The sequence below is a fragment of the Rhinoderma darwinii genome, chromosome 2, assembly GCF_050947455.1.
Source record: "Rhinoderma darwinii isolate aRhiDar2 chromosome 2, aRhiDar2.hap1, whole genome shotgun sequence".
Taxonomy (NCBI): Eukaryota; Metazoa; Chordata; class Amphibia; order Anura; family Rhinodermatidae; genus Rhinoderma; species Rhinoderma darwinii.
The window spans coordinates 482333254-482356414 of record NC_134688.1 but is presented as its reverse complement, the minus strand read 5'-3'; positions in this window follow the sequence as shown (position 1 = coordinate 482356414).

The following is a 23161-nucleotide window of genomic DNA, read 5'->3' as shown; positions in this document are numbered from 1 at the left end:
TATCCTGCAGTGTTGCGGGGGCATTAACCTGGGCGTTATCCTGCTGACAGAGGGCATTTTCCTGCAGTGTGGCGGGGGCATTATTCTGAAGTGTGGCGGGGGCGTTATCCTGTAGTGTGGCGGGGGCATTATCCTGCAGTGTCGCGGGAGCTTTATCTTGCAGTGTGGCGGGGGGGCATTAACCTGCACTGTGGCGGTGGCATTATCCTGCGGTGTGGGGGGGCGTTATCCTGCAGTGTGGCGAGGGCATTATCCTGCTGACAGAGGGCATTATTCTGAAGTGTGGCAGGGGTGTTATCCTGCAGTTCGGCGGGGGCATTGTCCTGCAGTTCGGCGGGGGCATTGTCCTGAAGTGTGATGGGGGCATTATCCTGCAGTGTGGCGGGGGCATTATCCTGCAGTGTGGCGGGGGCTTTGTCCTGCAGCTTGACGGGGGCATTATCCTGCAGTGTGACGGGGGCTTTATCCCGCAGAGTGGCAGGGGCATTATCCCGCAGTGTGGCAGGGGCATTATACCGCAGTGTGGTGGGGCATTATCCTGCAGTGTGGCGGGGGCTTTATCTTGCAGTGTGGCGGGGGGAATTAACCTGCAGTGTGGCGGGGGCATTATCCTGCAGTGTGGGGGCATGATACTGCAGTGTAGCGGGGGCATTATCCTTCAGTGCGGTGGGGGCATTATCCTGCAGTGCGGCGGGGGCATTATCCTGCAGTGTGTCGGGGGCATTATCCTGCAGTGTGGGGGGAATTATCCTGCAGTATGGCGGGGGCATTATCCTGCAGTGTGGCGGGGGAATTCTCCTGCAGTGTGGCGGGGGCATTATCCTGCAGTGCGGCGTGGGCATTATCCTGCAGTGTGGCGGGGCATTATCCTGCAGTGTGGCAGGGGCATTATCCTGCAGTGCGGCGGGGGCATTATCCTGCAGTGTTTTGCGGGGGCATTATCCTGCAGTGTGGCTGGGGCTTGATCCTGCAGTGTGGCGGGGGCATTATCCTGCAGTGTGGCGGGAGCTTTATCTTGCAGTGTGGCGGGGGCATTAACCTGCAGTGTGGCGGTGGCATTATCCTGCAGTGTGGGGGGGCATTATTCTGCAGTGTGGCGGGGGCATTATCCTGCTGACAGAGGGCATTATCCTGCAGTGTGGCGGGGGCATTATTCTGAAGTGTGGCAGGGGTGTTATCCTGCAGTGTGGCGGGGGCATTATCCTGAAGTGTGGCGGGGCAGTATCCTGCAATGTGGCGGGGGCATTATCCTGCAGTGTAGCGGGGGCATTATCCTGCAGTGTAGTGGGGGCATAATCCTGTAGTGTGGCGGGGGCGTTATCTTGCTGTATGTCTGGGGCGTTATCCTGCAGTGTAGCAGGGGCATTATCCTGCAGTGTTGCGGGGGCATTAACCTGTAGTGTGGCAGGGGCGTTATCCTGCTGACAGAGGGCATTTTCCTGCAGTGTGGCGGGGGCATTATTCTGAAGTGTGGCGGGGGCGTTATCCTGTAGTGTGGCGGGGGCATTATCCTGCAGTGTCGCGGGAGCTTTATCTTGCAGTGTGGCGGGGGGGCATTAACCTGCACTGTGGCGGTGGCATTATCCTGCGGTGTGGGGGGGCGTTATCCTGCAGTGTGGCGGGGGCATTATCCTGCTGACAGAGGGCATTATTCTGAAGTGTGGCAGGGGTGTTATCCTGCAGTTCGGCGGGGGCATTGTCCTGCAGTTCGGCGGGGGCATTGTCCTGAAGTGTGATGGGGGCATTATCCTGCAGTGTGGCGGGGGCATTATCCTGCAGTGTGGCGGGGGCTTTGTCCTGCAGCTTGACGGGGGCATTATCCTGCAGTGTGACGGGGGCTTTATCCCGCAGAGTGGCAGGGGCATTTTCCCGCAGTGTGGCAGGGGCATTATACCGCAGTGTGGTGGGGCATTATCCTGCAGTGTGGCGAGGGCTTTATCTTGCAGTGTGGCGGGGGGAATTAACCTGCAGTGTGGCGGGGGCATTATCCTGCAGTGTGGGGGCATGATACTGCAGTGTAGCGGGGGAATTATCCTTCAGTGCGGTGGGGGCATTATCCTGCAGTGCGGCGGGGGCATTATCCTGCAGTGTGTCGGGGGCATTATCCTGCAGTGTGGGGGGAATTATCCTGCAGTATGGCGGGGGCATTATCCTGCAGTGTGGCGGGGGCATTATCCTGCAGTGTGACGGGGGCATTATCCCGCAGTGTGACGGGGGCTTTATCCCGCAGAGTGGCAGGGGCATTATCCCGCAGTGTCGCAGGGGCATTATACCGCAGTGTGGCGGGGCATTATCCTGCAGTGTGGCGGGGGCTTTATCTTGCAGTGTGGCGGGGGGAATTAACCTGCAGTGTGGCGGGGGCATTATCCTGCAGTGTGGGGGCATGATACTGCAGTGTAGCGGGGGCATTATCCTTCAGTGTGGTGGGGGCATTATCCTGCAGTGCGGCGGGGGCATTATCCTGCAGTGTGTCGGGGGCATTATCCTGCAGTGTGGGGGGAATTATCCTGCAGTATGGTGGGGGCATTATCCTGCAGTGTGGCGGGGGCATTATCCTTCAGTGTGGCAGGGGCATTATCCTGCAGTGTGGCGGAGGCATTATCCTGCAGTGCGGCGGGGGCATTATCCTGCAGTGTGTCGGGGGCATTATCCTGCAGTGTGGGGGGAATTATCCTGCAGTATGGCGGGGGCATTATCCTGCAGTGTGGCGGGGGCATTATCCTGCAGTTTGACGGGGGCATTATCCTGCAGTGTGGGGGGAATTATCCTGCAGTATGGTGGGGGCATTATCCTGCAGTGTGGCGGGGGCATTATCCTGCAGTGTGGCAGGGGCATTATCCTGCAGTGTGGCGGAGGCATTATCCTGTAGTGTGGCGGGGGCATTATCCTGCAGTGTGGCAGGGGCATTATCCTGCAGTGTGGCGGAGGCATTATCCTGCAGTGTGGCGGGGGCATTATCCTGCAGTGTGGCGGGGGCATTGTCCTGCAGAGGGCATTATCCTGCAGTGTGGCGGGGCATAATTCTGAAGTGTGGCAGGGGCATTATCCCGCAGTGTGGCGGTGCATTATCCCGCAGTGTGGCGGGGCATTATCCTGCAGTGTGGTGGGGGCATTATCCTGCAGTGTGGTGGGGGCATTATCCTGCAGTGTGGCGGGGGCATTATCCTGCAGTGTGGCAGGGGCATTATCCTGCAGTGCGGCGGGGGCATTATCCTGCAGTGTTTTGCGGGGGCATTATCCTGCAGTGTGGCTGGGGCTTGATCCTGCAGTGTGGCGGGGGCATTATCCTGCAGTGAGGCGGGAGCTTTATCTTGCAGTGTGGTGGGGGCATTATCCTGCAGTGCGGCATTGGCATTATCCTGCTGACAGAGGGCATTATCCTGCAGTATGGCGGGGACATTATCCTGCAGTGTGGCGGGGGCATTATCCTGCAGTGTGGCAGGGGCATTATCCTGCAGTATGACGGAGGCATTATCCTGCAGTGTGGCGGGGGCATTATCCTGCAGTGTGGCGGGGGCATTATCCTGCAGAGGGCATTATCCTGCAGTGTGGCGGGGCATAATTCTGAAGTGTGGCAGGGGCATTATCCTGCAGTGTGGTGGGGGCATTATTCTGCAGTGTGGCAGGGTATTATCCTGCAGTGTGGCGGGGGAATTCTCCTGCAGTGTGGCGGGGGCATTATCCTGCAGTGCGGCGTGGGCATTATCCTGCAGTGTGGCGGGGCATTATCCTGCAGTGTGGCAGGGGCATTATCCTGCAGTGCGGCGGGGGCATTATCCTGCAGTGTTTTGCGGGGGCATTATCCTGCAGTGTGGCTGGGGCTTGATCCTGCAGTGTGGCGGGGGCATTATCCTGCAGTGTGGCGGGAGCTTTATCTTGCAGTGTGGCGGGGGCATTAACCTGCAGTGTGGCGGTGGCATTATCCTGCAGTGTGGGGGGGCATTATTCTGCAGTGTGGCGGGGGCATTATCCTGCTGACAGAGGGCATTATCCTGCAGTGTGGCGGGGGCATTATTCTGAAGTGTGGCAGGGGTGTTATCCTGCAGTGTGGCGGGGGCATTATCCTGCAGTGTGGCGGGGCAGTATCCTGCAGTGTGGCGGGGGCATTATCCTGCAGTGTAGCGGGGGCATTATCCTGCAGTGTAGTGGGGGCATAATCCTGTAGTGTGGCGGGGGCGTTATCTTGCTGTATGTCTGGGGCGTTATCCTGCAGTGTAGCAGGGGCATTATCCTGCAGTGTTGCGGGGGCATTAACCTGGGCGTTATCCTGCTGACAGAGGGCATTTTCCTGCAGTGTGGCGGGGGCATTATTCTGAAGTGTGGCGGGGGCGTTATCCTGTAGTGTGGCGGGGGCATTATCCTGCAGTGTCGCGGGAGCTTTATCTTGCAGTGTGGCGGGGGGGCATTAACCTGCACTGTGGCGGTGGCATTATCCTGCGGTGTGGGGGGGCGTTATCCTGCAGTGTGGCGAGGGCATTATCCTGCTGACAGAGGGCATTATTCTGAAGTGTGGCAGGGGTGTTATCCTGCAGTTCGGCGGGGGCATTGTCCTGCAGTTCGGCGGGGGCATTGTCCTGAAGTGTGATGGGGGCATTATCCTGCAGTGTGGCGGGGGCATTATCCTGCAGTGTGGCGGGGGCTTTGTCCTGCAGCTTGACGGGGGCATTATCCTGCAGTGTGACGGGGGCTTTATCCCGCAGAGTGGCAGGGGCATTATCCCGCAGTGTGGCAGGGGCATTATACCGCAGTGTGGTGGGGCATTATCCTGCAGTGTGGCGGGGGCTTTATCTTGCAGTGTGGCGGGGGGAATTAACCTGCAGTGTGGCGGGGGCATTATCCTGCAGTGTGGGGGCATGATACTGCAGTGTAGCGGGGGCATTATCCTTCAGTGCGGTGGGGGCATTATCCTGCAGTGCGGCGGGGGCATTATCCTGCAGTGTGTCGGGGGCATTATCCTGCAGTGTGGGGGGAATTATCCTGCAGTATGGCGGGGGCATTATCCTGCAGTGTGGCGGGGGAATTCTCCTGCAGTGTGGCGGGGGCATTATCCTGCAGTGCGGCGTGGGCATTATCCTGCAGTGTGGCGGGGCATTATCCTGCAGTGTGGCAGGGGCATTATCCTGCAGTGCGGCGGGGGCATTATCCTGCAGTGTTTTGCGGGGGCATTATCCTGCAGTGTGGCTGGGGCTTGATCCTGCAGTGTGGCGGGGGCATTATCCTGCAGTGTGGCGGGAGCTTTATCTTGCAGTGTGGCGGGGGCATTAACCTGCAGTGTGGCGGTGGCATTATCCTGCAGTGTGGGGGGGCATTATTCTGCAGTGTGGCGGGGGCATTATCCTGCTGACAGAGGGCATTATCCTGCAGTGTGGCGGGGGCATTATTCTGAAGTGTGGCAGGGGTGTTATCCTGCAGTGTGGCGGGGGCATTATCCTGAAGTGTGGCGGGGCAGTATCCTGCAATGTGGCGGGGGCATTATCCTGCAGTGTAGCGGGGGCATTATCCTGCAGTGTAGTGGGGGCATAATCCTGTAGTGTGGCGGGGGCGTTATCTTGCTGTATGTCTGGGGCGTTATCCTGCAGTGTAGCAGGGGCATTATCCTGCAGTGTTGCGGGGGCATTAACCTGTAGTGTGGCAGGGGCGTTATCCTGCTGACAGAGGGCATTTTCCTGCAGTGTGGCGGGGGCATTATTCTGAAGTGTGGCGGGGGCGTTATCCTGTAGTGTGGCGGGGGCATTATCCTGCAGTGTCGCGGGAGCTTTATCTTGCAGTGTGGCGGGGGGGCATTAACCTGCACTGTGGCGGTGGCATTATCCTGCGGTGTGGGGGGGCGTTATCCTGCAGTGTGGCGGGGGCATTATCCTGCTGACAGAGGGCATTATTCTGAAGTGTGGCAGGGGTGTTATCCTGCAGTTCGGCGGGGGCATTGTCCTGCAGTTCGGCGGGGGCATTGTCCTGAAGTGTGATGGGGGCATTATCCTGCAGTGTGGCGGGGGCATTATCCTGCAGTGTGGCGGGGGCTTTGTCCTGCAGCTTGACGGGGGCATTATCCTGCAGTGTGACGGGGGCTTTATCCCGCAGAGTGGCAGGGGCATTTTCCCGCAGTGTGGCAGGGGCATTATACCGCAGTGTGGTGGGGCATTATCCTGCAGTGTGGCGAGGGCTTTATCTTGCAGTGTGGCGGGGGGAATTAACCTGCAGTGTGGCGGGGGCATTATCCTGCAGTGTGGGGGCATGATACTGCAGTGTAGCGGGGGAATTATCCTTCAGTGCGGTGGGGGCATTATCCTGCAGTGCGGCGGGGGCATTATCCTGCAGTGTGTCGGGGGCATTATCCTGCAGTGTGGGGGGAATTATCCTGCAGTATGGCGGGGGCATTATCCTGCAGTGTGGCGGGGGCATTATCCTGCAGTGTGACGGGGGCATTATCCCGCAGTGTGACGGGGGCTTTATCCCGCAGAGTGGCAGGGGCATTATCCCGCAGTGTCGCAGGGGCATTATACCGCAGTGTGGCGGGGCATTATCCTGCAGTGTGGCGGGGGCTTTATCTTGCAGTGTGGCGGGGGGAATTAACCTGCAGTGTGGCGGGGGCATTATCCTGCAGTGTGGGGGCATGATACTGCAGTGTAGCGGGGGCATTATCCTTCAGTGTGGTGGGGGCATTATCCTGCAGTGCGGCGGGGGCATTATCCTGCAGTGTGTCGGGGGCATTATCCTGCAGTGTGGGGGGAATTATCCTGCAGTATGGTGGGGGCATTATCCTGCAGTGTGGCGGGGGCATTATCCTTCAGTGTGGCAGGGGCATTATCCTGCAGTGTGGCGGAGGCATTATCCTGCAGTGCGGCGGGGGCATTATCCTGCAGTGTGTCGGGGGCATTATCCTGCAGTGTGGGGGGAATTATCCTGCAGTATGGCGGGGGCATTATCCTGCAGTGTGGCGGGGGCATTATCCTGCAGTTTGACGGGGGCATTATCCTGCAGTGTGACGGGGGCTTTATCCCGCAGAGTGGCAGGGGCATTATCCCGCAGTGTCGCAGGGGCATTATACCGCAGTGTGGCGGGGCATTATCCTGCAGTGTGGCGGGGGCTTTATCTTGCAGTGTGGCGGGGGGAATTAACCTGCAGTGTGGCGGGGGCATTATCCTGCAGTGTGGGGGCATGATACTGCAGTGTAGCGGGGGCATTATCCTTCAGTGTGGTGGGGGCATTATCCTGCAGTGCGGCGGGGGCATTATCCTGCAGTGTGTCGGGGGCATTATCCTGCAGTGTGGGGGGAATTATCCTGCAGTATGGTGGGGGCGTTATCCTGCAGTGTGGCGGGGGCATTATCCTGCAGTGTGGCAGGGCCATTATCCTGCAGTGTGGCGGAGGCATTATCCTGTAGTGTGGCGGGGGCATTATCCTGCAGTGTGGCAGGGGCATTATCCTGCAGTGTGGCGGAGGCATTATCCTGCAGTGTGGGGGGAATTATCCTGCAGTATGGCGGGGGCATTATCCTGCAGTGTGGCGGGGGAATTATCCTGCAGTGTGACGGGGGCATTATCCTGCAGTGTGACGGGGGCTTTATCCCACAGAGTGGCAGGGGCATTATCCCGCAGTGTCGCAGGGGCATTATACCGCAGTGTGGCGGGGCATTATCCTGCAGTGTGGCGGGGGCTTTATCTTGCAGTGCGGCGGGGGGAATTAACCTGCAGTGTGGCGGGGGCATTATCCTGCAGTGTGGGGGCATGATACTGCAGTGTAGCGGGGGCATTATCCTTCAGTGTGGTGGGGGCATTATCCTGCAGTGCGGCGGGGGCATTATCCTGCAGTGTGTCGGGGGCATTATCCTGCAGTGTGGGGGGAATTATCCTGCAGTATGGTGGGGGCATTATACTGCAGTGTGGCGGGGGCATTATCCTGCAGTGTGGCAGGGGCATTATCCTGCAGTGTGGCGGAGGCATTATCCTGTAGTGTGGCGGGGGCATTATCCTGCAGTGTGGCAGGGGCATTATCCTGCAGTGTGGCGGAGGCATTATCCTGCAGTGTGGCGGGGGCATTATCCTGCAGTGTGGCGGGGGCATTATCCTGCAGAGGGCATTATCCTGCAGTGTGGCGGGGCATAATTCTGAAGTGTGGCAGGGGCATTATCCCGCAGTGTGGCGGGGGCATTATCCCGCAGTGTGGCGGGGCATTATCCTGTAGTGTGGTGGGGGCATTATCCTGCAGTGTGGTGGGGGCATTATCCTGCAGTGTGGCGGGGGCATTATCCTGCAGTGTGGCAGGGGCATTATCCTGCAGTGCGGCGGGGGCATTATCCTGCAGTGTTTTGCGGGGGCATTATCCTGCAGTGTGGCTGGGGCTCTATCCTGCAGTGTGGCGGGGGCATTATCCTGCAGTGAGGCGGGAGCTTTATCTTGCAGTGTGGTGGGGGCATTATCCTGCAGTGCGGCATTGGCATTATCCTGCAGTGTGGCGGGGGCATTATCCTGCAGTGTGGCAGGGGCATTATCCTGCAGTGCGGCGGGGGCATTATCCTGCAGTGTTTTGCGGGGGCATTATCCTGCAGTGTGGCTGGGGCTTGATCCTGCAGTCTGGCGGGGGCATTATCCTGCAGTGTGGCGGGAGCTTTATCTTGCAGTGTGGCGGGGGGCATTAACCTGCAGTGTGGCGGTGGCATTATCCTGCAGTGTGGGGGGGGCATTATTCTGCAGTGTGGCGGGGGCATTATCCTGCTGACAGAGGGCATTATCCTGCAGTGTGGCGGGGGCATTATTCTGAAGTGTGGCAGGGGTGTTATCCTGCAGTGTGGCGGGGGCATTATCCTGCAGTGTGGCGGGGCAGTATCCTGCAATGTGGCGGGGGCATTATCCTGCAGTGTAGCGGGGGCATTATCCTGCAGTGTAGTGGGGGCATAATCCTGCAGTGTGGCGGGGGCGTTATCTTGCTGTATGTCTGGGGCATTATCCTGCAGTGTAGCAGGGGCATTATCCTGCAGTGTTGCGGGAGCATTAACCTGTAGTGTGGCAGGGGCGTTATCCTGCTGACAGAGGGCATTATCCTGCAGTGTGGCGGGGGCATTATTCTGAAGTGTGGCGGGGGCGTTATCCTGTAGTGTGGCGGGAGCTTTATCTTGCAGTGTGGCGGGGGGGCATTAACCTGCACTGTGGCGGTGGCATTATCCTGCAGTGTGGGGGGGCGTTATCCTGCAGTGTGGCGGGCGCATTATCCTGCTGACAGAGGGCATTATCCTGCAGTGTGGCTGGGGCTTGATCCTGCAGTGTGGCGGGGCATTATCCTGCAGTGTGGCGGGAGCTTTATCTTGCAGTGTGGCGGGGGGCATTAACCTGCAGTGTGGCGGTGGCATTATCCTGCATTGTGGGGGGCATTATTCTGCAGTGTGGCGGGGGCATTATCCTGCAGTGTTGCGGGGGCATTAACCTGTAGTGTGGCGGGAGCTTTATCTTGCAGTGTGGCGGGGGGCATTAACCTGCAGTGTGGCGGTGGCATTATCCTGCATTGTGGGGGGGCATTATTCGGCAGTGTGGCGGGGGCATTATCCTGCTGACAGAGGGCATTATCCTGCAGTGTGGCGGGGGCATTATTCTGAAGTGTGGCAGGGGTGTTATCCTGCAGTGTGGCGGGGGCATTATCCTGCAGTGTGGCGGGGCAGTGTCCTGCAATGTGGCGGGGGCATTATCCTGCAGTGTAGCAGGGGCATTATCCTGCAGTGTAGTGGGGGCATAATCCTGCAGTGTGGCGGGGGTGTTATCTTGCTGTATGTCTGGGGCGTTATCCTGCAGACTAGCAGGGGCATTAACCTGCAGTGTGGCGGGGGCATTAACCTGTAGTGTGGCAGGGGCGTTATCCTGCTGACAGAGGGCATTATCCTGCAGTGTGGCGGGGGCATTATTCTGAAGTGTGGCGGGGGCGTTATCCTGTAGTGTGGCGGGGGCATTATCCTGCAGTGTGGCGGGAGCTTTATCTTGCAGTGTGGCGGGGGGGGCATTAACCTGCACTGTGGCGGTGGCATTATCCTGCAGTGTGGGGGGGCGTTATCCTGCAGTGTGGCGGGCGCATTATCCTGCTGACAGAGGGCATTATTCTGAAGTGTGGCAGGGGTGTTATCCTGCAGTGTGGCGGGGGCATTATCCTGCAGTGTGGCAGGGGCGTTATCCTGCTGACAGAGGGCATTATCCTGCAGCGTGGCGGGGGCATTATTCTGAAGTGTGGCAGGGGCGTTATCCTGTAGTGGGGTGGGGGCATTATCCTGCAGTGTGGCGGGGGCATTATCCTGCAATGTAGCAGGGGCATTATCCTGCAGTGTGGCGGGGGCATTATTCTGCTGACAGAGGGCATTATCCTGCAGTGTGGCGGGGCCTTTATTCTGTAGTGTGGCGGGGGCTTTATTCTGAAGTGTGGCAGGGGCGTTATCCTGCAGTGTGGGGGCATGATACTGCAGTGTAGCGGGGGCATTATCCTTCAGTGCGGTGGGGGCATTATCCTGCAGTGCAGCGGGGGCATTATCCTGCAGTGTGTCGGGGGCATTATCCTGCAGTGTGTCGGGGGCATTATCCTGCAGTATGGCGGGGGAATTATCCTGCAGTATGGCGGGGGCATTATCCTGCAGTGTGACGGGGGCATTATCCTGCAGTGTGACGGGGGCTTTATCCCGCAGAGTGGCAGGGGCATTATCCCGCAGTGTGGCAGGGGCATTATACCGCAGTGTGGCGGGGCATTATCCTGCAGTGTGGCGGGGGCTTTATCTTGCAGTGTGGCGGGGGGAATTAACCTGCAGTGCGGCGGGGGCATTATCTTGCAGTGTGTCGGGGGCATTATCCTGCAGTGTGGGGGGAATTATCCTGCAGTATGGCGGGGGCATTATCCTGCAGTATGGCAGGGGCATTATCCTGCAGTGTGGCGGGGGCATTATCCTGCAGTGTGACGGGGGCATTATCCTGCAGTGTGACGGGGGCTTTATCCCGCAGAGTGGCAGGGGCATTATCCCGCAGTGTGGCAGGGGCATTATACCGCAGTGTGGCGGGGCATTATCCTGCAGTGTGGCGGGGGCTTTATCTTGCAGTGTGGCGGGGGGAATTAACCTGCAGTGCGGCGGGGGCATTATCCTGCAGTGTGTCGGGGGCATTATCCTGCAGTGTGGGGGGAATTATCCTGCAGTATGGCGGGGGCATTATCCTGCATTATGGCGGGGGCATTATCCTGCAGTGTGGCGGGGGCATTATCCTGCAGTGTGGCAGGGGCGTTATCCTGCTGACAGAGGGCATTCTCCTGCAGTGTGGCGGGGGCATTATTCTGAAGTGTGGCAGGGGCGTTATCCTGTAGTGTGGTGGGGGCATTATCCTGCAGTGTGGCGGGGGCATTATCCTGCAGTGTAGCAGGGGCATTATCCTGCAGTGTGGCGGGGGCATTATCCAGCTGACAGAGGGCATTATCCTGCAGTGTAGCAGGGGCATTATCCTGCAGTGTGGCGGGGGCATTATCCTGCAGTGTGGCGGGGCCTTTATTCTGAAGTGTGGCGGGGGCTTTATTCTGAAGTGTGGCAGGGGCGTTATCCTGCAGTGTGCCGCGGGCATTATCCTGCAGTGTGGCGGGGGCATTATCCTGCAGTGTGGCAGGGGAATTATCCTGCAGTGTGGCGGGGGAATTCTCCTGCAGTGTGGCGGGGGAATTGTCCTGCAGTTCGGCGGGGGCATTGTCCTGAAGTGTGATGGGGGCATTATCCTGCAGTGTGGCGGGGGCATTATCCTGCAGTGTGGCGGGGGCATTATCCTTCAGTGCGGTGGGGGCATTATCCTGCAGTGCGGCGGGGGCATTATCCTGCAGTGTGTCGGGGGCATTATCCTGCAGTGTGGGGGGAATTATCCTGCAGTATGGCGGGGGCATTATCCTGCAGTGTGGCGGGGGCATTATCCTGCAGCGTGATGGGGGCATTATCCTGCAGTGTGACGGGGGCTTTATCCCGCAGAGTGGCAGGGGCATTATCCCGCAGTGTGGCAGGGGCATTATACCGCAGTGTGGCGGGGCATTATCCTGCAGTGTGGCGGGGGCTTTATCTTGCAGTGTGGCGGGGGGAATTAACCTGCAGTGTGGCGGGGGCATTATCCTGCAGTGTGGGGGCATGATACTGCAGTGTAGCGGGGGCATTATCCTTCAGTGCGGTGGGGGCATTATCCTGCAGTGCGGCGGGGGCATTATCCTGCAGTGTGTCGGGGGCATTATCCTGCAGTGTGGGGGGAATTATCCTGCAGTATGGCGGGGGGATATTATCCCGCTGACAGCGGGCACTGCCATTAGGGAATACTCCTGCCATGAATGGGGGTCTGCAGCGATGTTTATGTCAGGGGTACATCCACATGAATGTCAGGACATAAGGTTTCCCAGCAGAACATTTTCCAGATAATCACCCTGCCAGCGCCGGCTTGTCTTCTACCCATAATGCATCCTGGCAACATCTCTTCTCCAGGTCAGTGATGGAGCCGGCCGCCCACATGATGTAACACGTAATTCCTCAGACCAGGCGCCTTCTTCCATTGCTCATTCCCCAGTTCTAATGATCACGTGACCATCGTAGGGGTTGTCAGTGGTGGACAAGGGTAAGCATAGTTGCCAACATATTTTTTTTTTCAGGGACACTTAGGGTGGGGCATCTTTGGTGGGTGTGTCTTATGAGGCGTAGCTTAACTGGTGGGTGTGGCTAAAGGGGCGTGGCTTTCTTTCCAGAATTTCCGCATACAAATAAAAGAACAAAAATGTCGGCACTAGTTTGGCTGGCAGGTACTATGGTGGCCGGTGTCTCTGGTTATCCGGTTGTTTACAGGCAGGTGATGTCTCACTTTATCACTAGGGCGAGGTGATATGTGCTGACCACTACTGGTAGCATAAAAAGCAGCAAAGATAGTGCCACACTCAGTGCCCTCTGTAGATAGTGCCACACATCCCGTTCCTGTAGATAGTGCCACAGTGCCCCCTTCCCTGTAGATGCTGCGACCCCCACCCCCCCCCCCCCCCCCCCCACTGCAATATAGAGCTATTATGGCTCCCTCTAGGAGGTGAATCCCCGGGCAGAGCGTTGACGATGTTCTGACTGGGGATTCCTATCCTAGAGGAACCCATGACATCACTGTCCATATATGGACAGTGACGTTGTCTGATGTTCCCTCTATGAGCGAAATCCCCTGCCACAGCATAGGCAATGCTCTGGCCAGGGATTTCCATCCTAGGTGGAGCCCGACTTCTCTGTCCATATATGGACAGTGACGTCGTCAGGGGTTCCGTGTATGAGTGTAATCCCCGGCCAGAAGGGAGTGGGATTCTGCTCCAGGAGGAGTGAATGGCAAAGCAGGAAGTGGATAGTTACCTGTTCTGCCATAGTATTCAATAGTATCTGCGTCCTGAGGACGCAGATACAATTGAAAGTGGCAGTTGTGGGAACAGTCATTTGCTGGGGCTGTCTCTGTAAATTTGGGACAGTCCTGGCAAATTCGAGACGGTTGGCAGCTATGGGTCAGCATGGGCGCTCCGACCGAACTGCAGCTATGCGGCTCCATATTCAGCAAGCTGCGATGCTCTGCGTGTTCTGATATCTTCCTATCAAGGGCAGCAGAAACTTTATCAGTAATTTGTGGTACAGTAGATCTACTGTGGGATCGGACCAGACGGGTTAGCCTCCCCTCACGCGCACATCCATGAGCCTTATGCGTCCATGGTCACCGGTCACTAGTTGTCCTTCCTTGGAGCACTTCTGGTTGGTACTAACACCCCTACAAGCCTGGGAACACCCCACAAGATCGGGAACACCCCACAAGACCGGAGCACCCCACAAAACCGAGAATACCCCACAAGACCGGGAATACTCCACAAGACCGGGAACACCCCACAAGACCGGGAATACCCAACAAGATCGGGAACACCCCACAGGACCGGGAACATCCCACAAGACCAGGAGCACCCCACAAGACCGGGAATATCCCACAAGACCGGGAGCACCCCACAAGGCCGGGAATACCCCACAAGACTGGGAATACCCAACAAGATCAGGAAAACCCCATAAGACCGGGAACACCCCACAGGACCGGGAACACCCCACAGGACCGGGAATACCCCTCAAGACCCGGAATACTCCACAAGACTGGGAACACCCCCACAAGACCGGGAACACCCCACAAGACCGGGAATACCCCACAAGACCGGGAATACCCCACAAGATCGGGAACACCACACAGGACTGGGAACACCCCACAAGACCGGGAATACCCCACAAGACCAGGAGCACCCCACAAGACCGAGAATACCCCACATGACTGGGAACACCCCACAAGACCGGGAATACCCCACAAGATCGGGAACACCCCACAGGACCGAGAGCATCCCACAAGACCAGAAGCACCCCACAAGACCGGGAATACCCCATAAAAGCGGAAGCACACCACAAGACCGGGAATACCCCACAAGGCTGGGAATACCCCTCAAGACCAGGAAAACCCCATAAAACCGGGAACACCCCAGAAGACCGGGAATACCCCACAAGACTGGGAATACCCCACAAGACCAGGAAAACCCCATAAGACCGGGAACACCCCACAAGACGGGAACACCCCACAAGACGGGAACACCCCACAAGACCGGGAACACCCCACAAGACCGGGAATACCCCACAAGACCGGGAATACCCCACAAGACCGGGAGCACCCCACAAGACTGGGAATACCCCACAAGACTGGGAATACCCCACAAGACCAGGAGCACCCCATAAGACCGGGAACACCCCACAAGACCGGGAACACCCCACAAGACCGGGAATACCCCACAAGACTGGGAACACCCCACAAGACTGGGAACACCCCACAAGACTGGGAACACCCCACAAGACCGGGAACACCCCACAAGATCGGGAACACTCCACAGGACCAGGAACATCCCACAAGACCAGAAGCACCCCACAAGACCGGGAATACCCCACAAGACCGGGAGCACCCCACAAGACCGGGAATACCCCACAAGACTGGGAATACCCTACAAGACCAGGAGCACCCGATAAGACTGGGAGCACCCCACAGGACCGGGAATACCCCACAAGACTGGGAATACCCCACAAGACCGGGAGCACCCCACAAGACCGGGAATACCCCACAAGACTGGGAATACCCCACAAGACCAGGAAGACCCAGTCGGCTACACATCACAACTTGGTTCTTGTCACAGTCGCTCAGAGTTTAACACTTTTCTATTTTTGCTGCTTCCAACATCAACTTCAAGGACGGACTGATCACTTGCTGCAGAATATCCCCCCCTAATTTATCCCCCCCTCCACAGTCAGGCACCATCGTAACCAGATCATCAGTACTATTCACATCTCCTGTCATTGGTTTTAATGTAATGGTTGAAAGGTTTCATAATAAATCCCATGATTATCATTAGTGACAATTCTTCTGTGGGGGCTTCTGGCTGCTCAGAATATAAGTAACAGGCACCGTCAGTGCGGTCACCGCGGGGAGGGGGCGTCTTCTGTCTCTGGTCTTTTCTCAGCCGCAGTGTTGGGAGTTTCCAGCAGGATCTCTGCAGTCCGAACTGGCTCCAGTAAGAGCTCATTCATCTGCACTGAGGACTGATGTTCTCTACAAGTAAGATGAGAACTCCGACACCTGCACAGACTAGAGCTCAGAACCCCCTCCTCACCATATCACTCAGAACCCCCTCCTCACCATATCACTCAGAACCCCCTCCTCACCAGATCACTCAGAACCCCCTCCTCACCAGATCACTCAGAACCCCCTCCTCACCAGATCACTCAGAACCACATCCCCACCAGATCACTCAGATCCCCCTCCTCACATATCACTCATAAACCCCTCCCCACCAGATCACTCAGAACCACCTCCTCACTCAGAACTCCCTCCTCACCATATCACTCAGAACCCCCTCCTCACCATATCACTCAGAACCCCCTTCTCACCAGATCACTCAGAACCCCCTCCTCACCAGATCACTCAAAACCACCTCCTCACCAGAACACTCAGAACCCCCTTCTCACCAAATCACTCAGAATCCCCTCCTCACGAGATCACTCAGAACCCCCTCCTCACCATATCACACAGAACCCTCTCCTCAACAGATCCCTCAGAACCCTCTCCTCACCAGATCACCCAGAACCCACTCCTCACCAGATCACTCAGAACCCCCTCCTCACCAGATCACTCATATCATTAAGAACCCCCTCCTCACCGTATCACTCAGAACCACCTCCTCACCAGATCACTCAGAACTCCCTCCTCACCAGATCACTCAATTCACCCTCCTCAACAGATCACTCAGAACCCCCTCCTCACCAGATCACTCAGAACACTCTCCTCACCATATCACACAGAACCCACTCCTCAACAAATCCCTCAGAACCCCCTCCTCACCAGATTTCCCAGAACCCCCTCCTCACCAGATCACTCGGAACCCCCTCCTCACCAGATCACTCGGAACCCCCTCCTCACCAGATCACTCGGAACCCCCTCCTCACCAGATCACTCAGAACCCCCTCCTCACCAGATCACTCAGAACCCCCTCCTCACCAGATCACTCAGAACCCCCTCCTCACCAGATCACTCAGAACCCCCTCCTCACAGATCACTCAGAACCCCCTCCTCACCAGATCACTCAGAACCCCCTCCTTACCAGATCACTCAGAACCCCCTCCTCACCAGATCACTCAGAACCACCTCCTCACCAGATCACTCAGAACCCCCTCCTCAACAGATCACTCAGAACCCCCTCCTTACCGGATCACTCAGAACCATGATGCATTGCAATGAGGCACCAACTACAGTCCTCACCTGCCGAGAAATCTCTTAATGCTGGGGGGGGGGGGCAGGGGAAGGGACATGACAACCGATCTAATCCCATTTCTGTCTCAGATCAGAGGTTGTTTCACAAGTTGTCCCCCCTGCAGGTTGCATCTCCTCTGTAATGGTCGTCAGTTCAGCAGCTCCCTGTACCGCGGGGTCGGGCAGTCTCACTTGGCCCCTCCCTATCAGCAATGTATGGCTGCGCTCTGCTGCGTCACGGCTCCTCACAGTCACATTCTTTCTCCATGTTACTTGTCTCTTTTAGTCATTATACAAATCAGGGAATCCTCTAATCTAATTTCTGCACTCATATAATCATATGAGCTCTTTGTATTCTCTCTGTACATTGCTGGCCTCCTCTCTCTGTACATTGCTGGCCTCTTCTTTCTCTACATTGCTGGCCTCTTCTTACTCCACATCGCTGGCGTCTTCTTACGCCACATCGCTGGCCTCTTCTTTTTCTACATTGCTGGCCTCCTCTCTCTACATTGATGGCCTCTTCTCTCTGTACATTGCTGGTCTCTTCTCTCTGTACATTGCTGGCCTCCTCTCTCTCTACATTGCTGGCCTCTTCTTACTCCACATCGCTGGCCTCTTCTTACTCCACATCGCTGGCCTCTTCTTTTTCTACATTGCTGGCCTCCTCTCTCTATATTGCTGGCCTCTTCTCTCTCTACATTGCTGGCCTCCCCTCTCTCTACATTGCTGGCCTCTTCTCTCTCTACATTGCTGGTCTCTTCTCTCTCTACATTGCTGGCCTCCCCTCTCTCTACATTGCTGGCCTCTTCTCTCTGTACATTGCTGGCCTCTTCTCTATGTACATTACTGGTCTCCTCTTTCTCTACATTGCTGGCCTCTTCTTTCTCTACATCGCTGGCCTCTTCTTTCTCTACATCGCTGGCCTCTTCTTTTTCTACATTGCTGGACTCCTCTCTCTCTACATTGCTGGCCTCTTCTCTCTGTACATTACTGGTCTCCTCTTTCTCTACATTGCTGGCCTCTTCTTTCTCTAAATTGCTTGCCTCTTCTTTTTCTACATTGCTGTACTCCTCTCTCTACATTGCTGGCCCCTTTTTTCTCTACATTGCTGGCCTTCTCTTTCTCTACATTGCTGGCCTTTTCTCTCTGTACATTGCTGGCCTCCTCTTTCTCTAGATTGCTGGTCTCCTCTTTCTCTACATTGCTGGCCTTTTCTCTCTGTACATTGCTGGTCTCCTCTTTCTCTACATTGATGGCCTCCTCTTTCTCTACATTGTTCGCCTCTTCTCTCTGTACATTGCTGGCCTCCTCTTTCTCTACATTGCTGGCCTCTTCTCTCTACATTGCTGGACTCCTCTCTCTACATTGCTGGCCTCCTTTCTCTGTACATTGCTGGCCTCTTCTTTCTCTACATTGCTGGCCTCTTCTTTCTCTACATCGCTGGCCTCTTCTTTCTCTACATCGCTGGACTCCTCTCTCTACATTGGTGGCCTCTTCTTTCTCTACATTGCTGGACTCCTCTCTCTACATTGCTGGCCTCTTCTCTCTGTACATTACTGGCCTCTTCTTTCTGTACATTGCTGGCCTCCTCTTTCTCTACATTGCTGGTCTCTTCTCTCTGTACATTGCTGGCCTCCTCTTTCTCTACATTGCTGGCCTCCTCTTTCTCTACATTGCTGGCCTCCTATCTCTACATTGCTGGCCTCCTCTCTCTACATTGCTGGCCTCCTCTCTCTACATTGCTGGCCTCCTCTTTCTCTGCATTGGTGGTCTCCTCTCTCTGTACATTGCTGGCCTCCTCTCTCTCTCTCTACATTGCTGGCCTCTTCTCTCTGTACATTGCTGGCCTCCTCTCTCTGTACATTGCTGGTCTCTTCTTTCTCTACATTGATGGCCTCTTTTCTCTACATTGCTGGCCTCCTCTCTCTGTACATTGCTGGCCTCTTCTCTCTGTACATTGCTACTCTCCGCCCTAGCTGCATTGCTTGGCTCCTCTCTCTGTACATGTCTTCTCTCCGCCCTTGCTGCATTGCTGGCCGCTTCTCTCCCTTTGCTGTGTATAGCGCATGCTGCATTACTGGCCTCTTCTCTCTGTACATTGCTGGCCTCTTCTCTCTGTACATTGCTGGCCTCCTCTCTCTGTACATTGCTTCTCTCCGCCCTTGCTGCATTGCTGGCCTCCTCTCTCCCTTTGCTGTGTATAGCGCATGCTGCATTGCTGGCCTCTTTTATCCCTGTACATTGCTGGCCTCTTCTCTCTGTACATTGCTGGCCTCCTCTCTCTTTACATTGCTTCTCTTCTCCCTGTACATTGCTGGCCTCCTCTCTCTGTACATTGCTGGCCTCTTCTCTCTGTACATTGCTGGCCTCTTCTCTCTGTACATTGCTGGCCTCTTCTCTCTGTACATTGCTGGCCTCCTCTCTCTGTACATTGCTTCTCTTCTCCCTGTACATTGCTGGCCTCCTCTCTCTGTACATTGCTGGCCTCTTCTCCCTGTACATTGCTGGCCTCCTCTCTCTGTACATTGCTGGCCTCCTCTCTCTGTACATTGCTTCTCTCCTCTCTCTGTACATTGCTTCTCTCCTCTCTATGTACATGGCTTCTCTCCGCCCTTGCTGCATTGCTGGACTCCTCTCTCTACATTGCTGGCCTCCTTTCTCTGTACATTGCTGGCCTCTTCTTTCTCTACATTGCTGGCCTCTTCTTTCTCTACATCGCTGGCCTCTTCTTTTTCTACATTGCTGGACTCCTCTCTCTCTCTCTACATTGGTGGCCTATTCTTTCTCTACATTGCTGGCCCCTTCTTTCTCTACATCGCTGGCCTCTTCTTTCTCTACATTGCTGGACTCCTCTCTCTACATTGCTGGCCTCTTCTTTCTCTACATTGCTGGACTCCTCTCTCTACATTGCTGGCCTCTTCTTTCTCTATATTGCTGGTCTCTTCTCTCTGTACATTGCTGGTCTCTTCTCTCTGTACATTGCTGGCCTCTTTTCTCTGTACATTGCTGGTCTCTTCTCTCTGTACATTGCTGGTCTCTTCTCTCTGTACATTGCTGGTCTCTCTCTCTACATTGCTGGCCTCTTCTTTCTCTACATTGCTGGCCTCTTCTTTCTCTACATTGCTGGCCTCTTCTTTCTCTACATTGCTGGCCTCCTCTTTCTCTACATTGCTGGCCTCTTCTCTCTGTACATTGCTGGCCTCTTCTCTCTGTACATTGCTGACCTCTTCTCTCTGTACATTGCTGGTCTCTTCTCTCTGTACATTGCTGGTCTCTTCTCTCTGTACATTGCTGGTCTCTTCTCTCTGTACATTGCTGGTCTCTTCTCTCTGTACATTGCTGGTCTCTTCTCTCTGTACATTGCTGGTCTCCTCTTTCTCTACAGTTCTGTTCTTCATTTTCTCATCATTACTGTCCTCTCTTCCTCTACATTGTTGCTCTCGGCTTCCCTGCATTGCTACTCTCCGTCCTTGCTGCATTGCTGGTCTCTTCTCTCTGTACATTGCTTCTCTCCTCTCTCTCTACATTGCTGGCCTCTTCGCTCTGTACATTGCTGGCCTCCTCTCTCTGTACATTGCTGGCCTCCTATTTCTCTACATTGCTGGTCTCCTCTCTCTGTATAATGGTGGCCGCCTCTTTCTCTATATTGCTGGACTCCTCTCCCTACATCGCTGGTCTCCTCTCTCTCTACATTGCTGGCCTCTTCGCTCTGTACATTGCTGGCCTCCTCTCTCTGTACATTGCTGGCCTCCTATTTCTCTACATTGCTGGTCTCCTCTCTCTGTACATTGCTGGTCTCTTCTCTCTGTACATTGCTGGCCTCCTCTTTCTCTACATTGCTGGCCTCCTCTTTCTCTACATTGCTGGCCTCCTCTTTCTCTACATTGCTGGCCTCCTATCTCTACATTGCTGGCCTCCTCTCTCTACATTGCTGGACTCCTCTCTCTACATTGCTGGCCTCCTCTTTCTCTGCATTGCTGGTCTCCTCTCTCTGTACATTGCTGGCCTCTTCTCTCTGTACAATGCTACTCTCCACCCTTGCTGCATTAATTGGCTCCTCTCTGTACATGTCTTCTCTCCGCCCTTGCTGCATTGCTGTCCGCTTCTCTCCCTATGCTGTGTATAGTGCATGCTGCATTGCTTGCCTCTTCTCTCTGTACATTGCTGGCCTCTTCTCTCTGTACATTGCTGGCCTCCTCTCTCTGTACATTGCTTCTCTCCGCCCTTGCTGCATTGCTGGCCTCCTCTCTCCCTTTGCTGTGTATAGCGCATGCTGCATTGCTGGCCTCTTCTCCCTGTACATTGCTGGCCTCTTCTCTCTGTACATTGCTGGCCTCCTCTCTCTGTACATTGCTTCTCTTCTCCCTGTACATTGCTGGCCTCCTCTCTCTGTACATTGCTGGCCTCCTCTCTCTGTACATTGCTGGCCTCTTCTCTCTGTACATTGCTGGCCTCCTCTCTCTGTACATTGCTTTTCTTCTCCCTGTACATTGCTGGCCTCCTCTCTCTGTACATTGCTGACCTCCTCTCTCTGTACATTGCTGGCCTCCTCTCTCGGTACATTGCTGGCCTCCTCTCTCGGTACATTGCTGGCCTCCTCTCTCTGTACATTGCTGGCCTCTTCTCTCTGTACATTGCTGGCCTCCTCTCTCTGTACATTGCTTCTCTCCTCTCTCTGTACATTGCTGGCCTCCTCTCTCTGTACATGGCTACTGACCTCCCTCTGTACATTGCTGGCCTCCTCTCTCTGTACATGGCTTCTCACCTCCCTCTGTACATTGCTTCTCTCCTCTCTCTGTACATGGCTTCTCTCCGCCCTTGCTGCATTGCTGGCCTCCTCTCTCTGTACATTGCTTCTCTCCTCTCTCTGTACATTGCTTCTCTCCTCCCTCTGTACATGGCTTCCCTCCACCCTTGCTGCATTGCTGGCCGCTTCTCTCCCGTTGCTGTGTATAGCGCATGCTGCATTGAGTGCTGAGTCTGTTTTCTTCTTATTGCAGGATCAGTGAATCTTCCAGTCATTTCTCCGCATTCCCTCTGTGTTTGGCAGGGACATGACGGCATTGGCTTCCACTGAGCTCTGTGATGTAATGAGGTCCCCAGGGGGCCGGCGTCTCTGCTGAGCACAGGAAAGTGAAGACTACAAGAACCTGGGGACGCCGGCACTGCACCAATACAGCCCATCACCGTCCCCCGACTATACAGACGCTCACATCCTCCATCAGTTATTGCCCACTATCTATATATTGGTGATACATTCCGCTGTACACAAGGTATATCACTTCCATTATCTCTAGCCCCAGGAGCTCACAATCTAACCTCTGTATCTCACACACAATGTATCATTCTTATTATCCCTGACCCCAGGAGCTCACGATCTAATTTCCCTGTCTGTGACACCACACAATAGGTCTGATAGGATTAACCTGTTATGAACTCGCCACCATCTCGGCAACTGTACCACCCAGCGTGCAGTTACAGCTCTCTGCGTCCGATCCAGCGGGAGGGCCTCATGCTTTACGGGCCCGGATGGCCGCAGAGTGTCATCCGCGGGCCGTCCGCAAATCACTGACCATGCACACAAAAGATGTGCCTTCATTTCAACGGTGCCGGACCGCAATTGCAAATCGGAAAATGACTTGTCCTGAGTTTTGCGGGCCACATTTGCAGCCCCCACACGGCCCGTGTAAACCACAGTCGTGTGTATGGGCCCGTAGAAATGAATGGGTCCGGAATTCATCTTCAGTTTTTCGGATGAATTGCGGACACAAAAACACGTTGGTGTGCATGAGGCCTAATTTCAGAGGGACACCGTAATGAATGCTGTGTATATAACAAAAGTATTGGTAGTGCTGGTGTCTCCACTGGTCCGGGTGGTCACAAGACTAATCATGTGATCGCTAGGATGCCGGTGATATCATAATACTGCTAGTTCTGACGCCACCCGTACACTTTAGAATATACAGTACATTAGATCTACGTGATGTGTACGGGAATCTCCTGACTGCCCCCAGCAGGGAAAACAACGACCCGACATTCTGGATTTCACCATGTCTCATCCTTTGTTCTGCCTGGAAATAAGCTGCTGCCAGGAATGAATGTGGGGAGAGAGGGATCGGGCAGTGGCTCGTTTTCTTCTTCTAAGTTTAATAAACACGTCCGCCCGTCCGCATGCTTATAATGAGGTAGATGGCGGTTGGCAGCGATCCTGTGTATGGCCGGATTAACTAGACCCAGCTCAGACATAGTAGTGACAATCACCCAACATCACTCATGTCATATGTAGAGGAAGAAGCAGCCGTGTCAAAGGGTTTCCATTACTTTGATGTTGATGGGCTATCTTCAGGATAGGC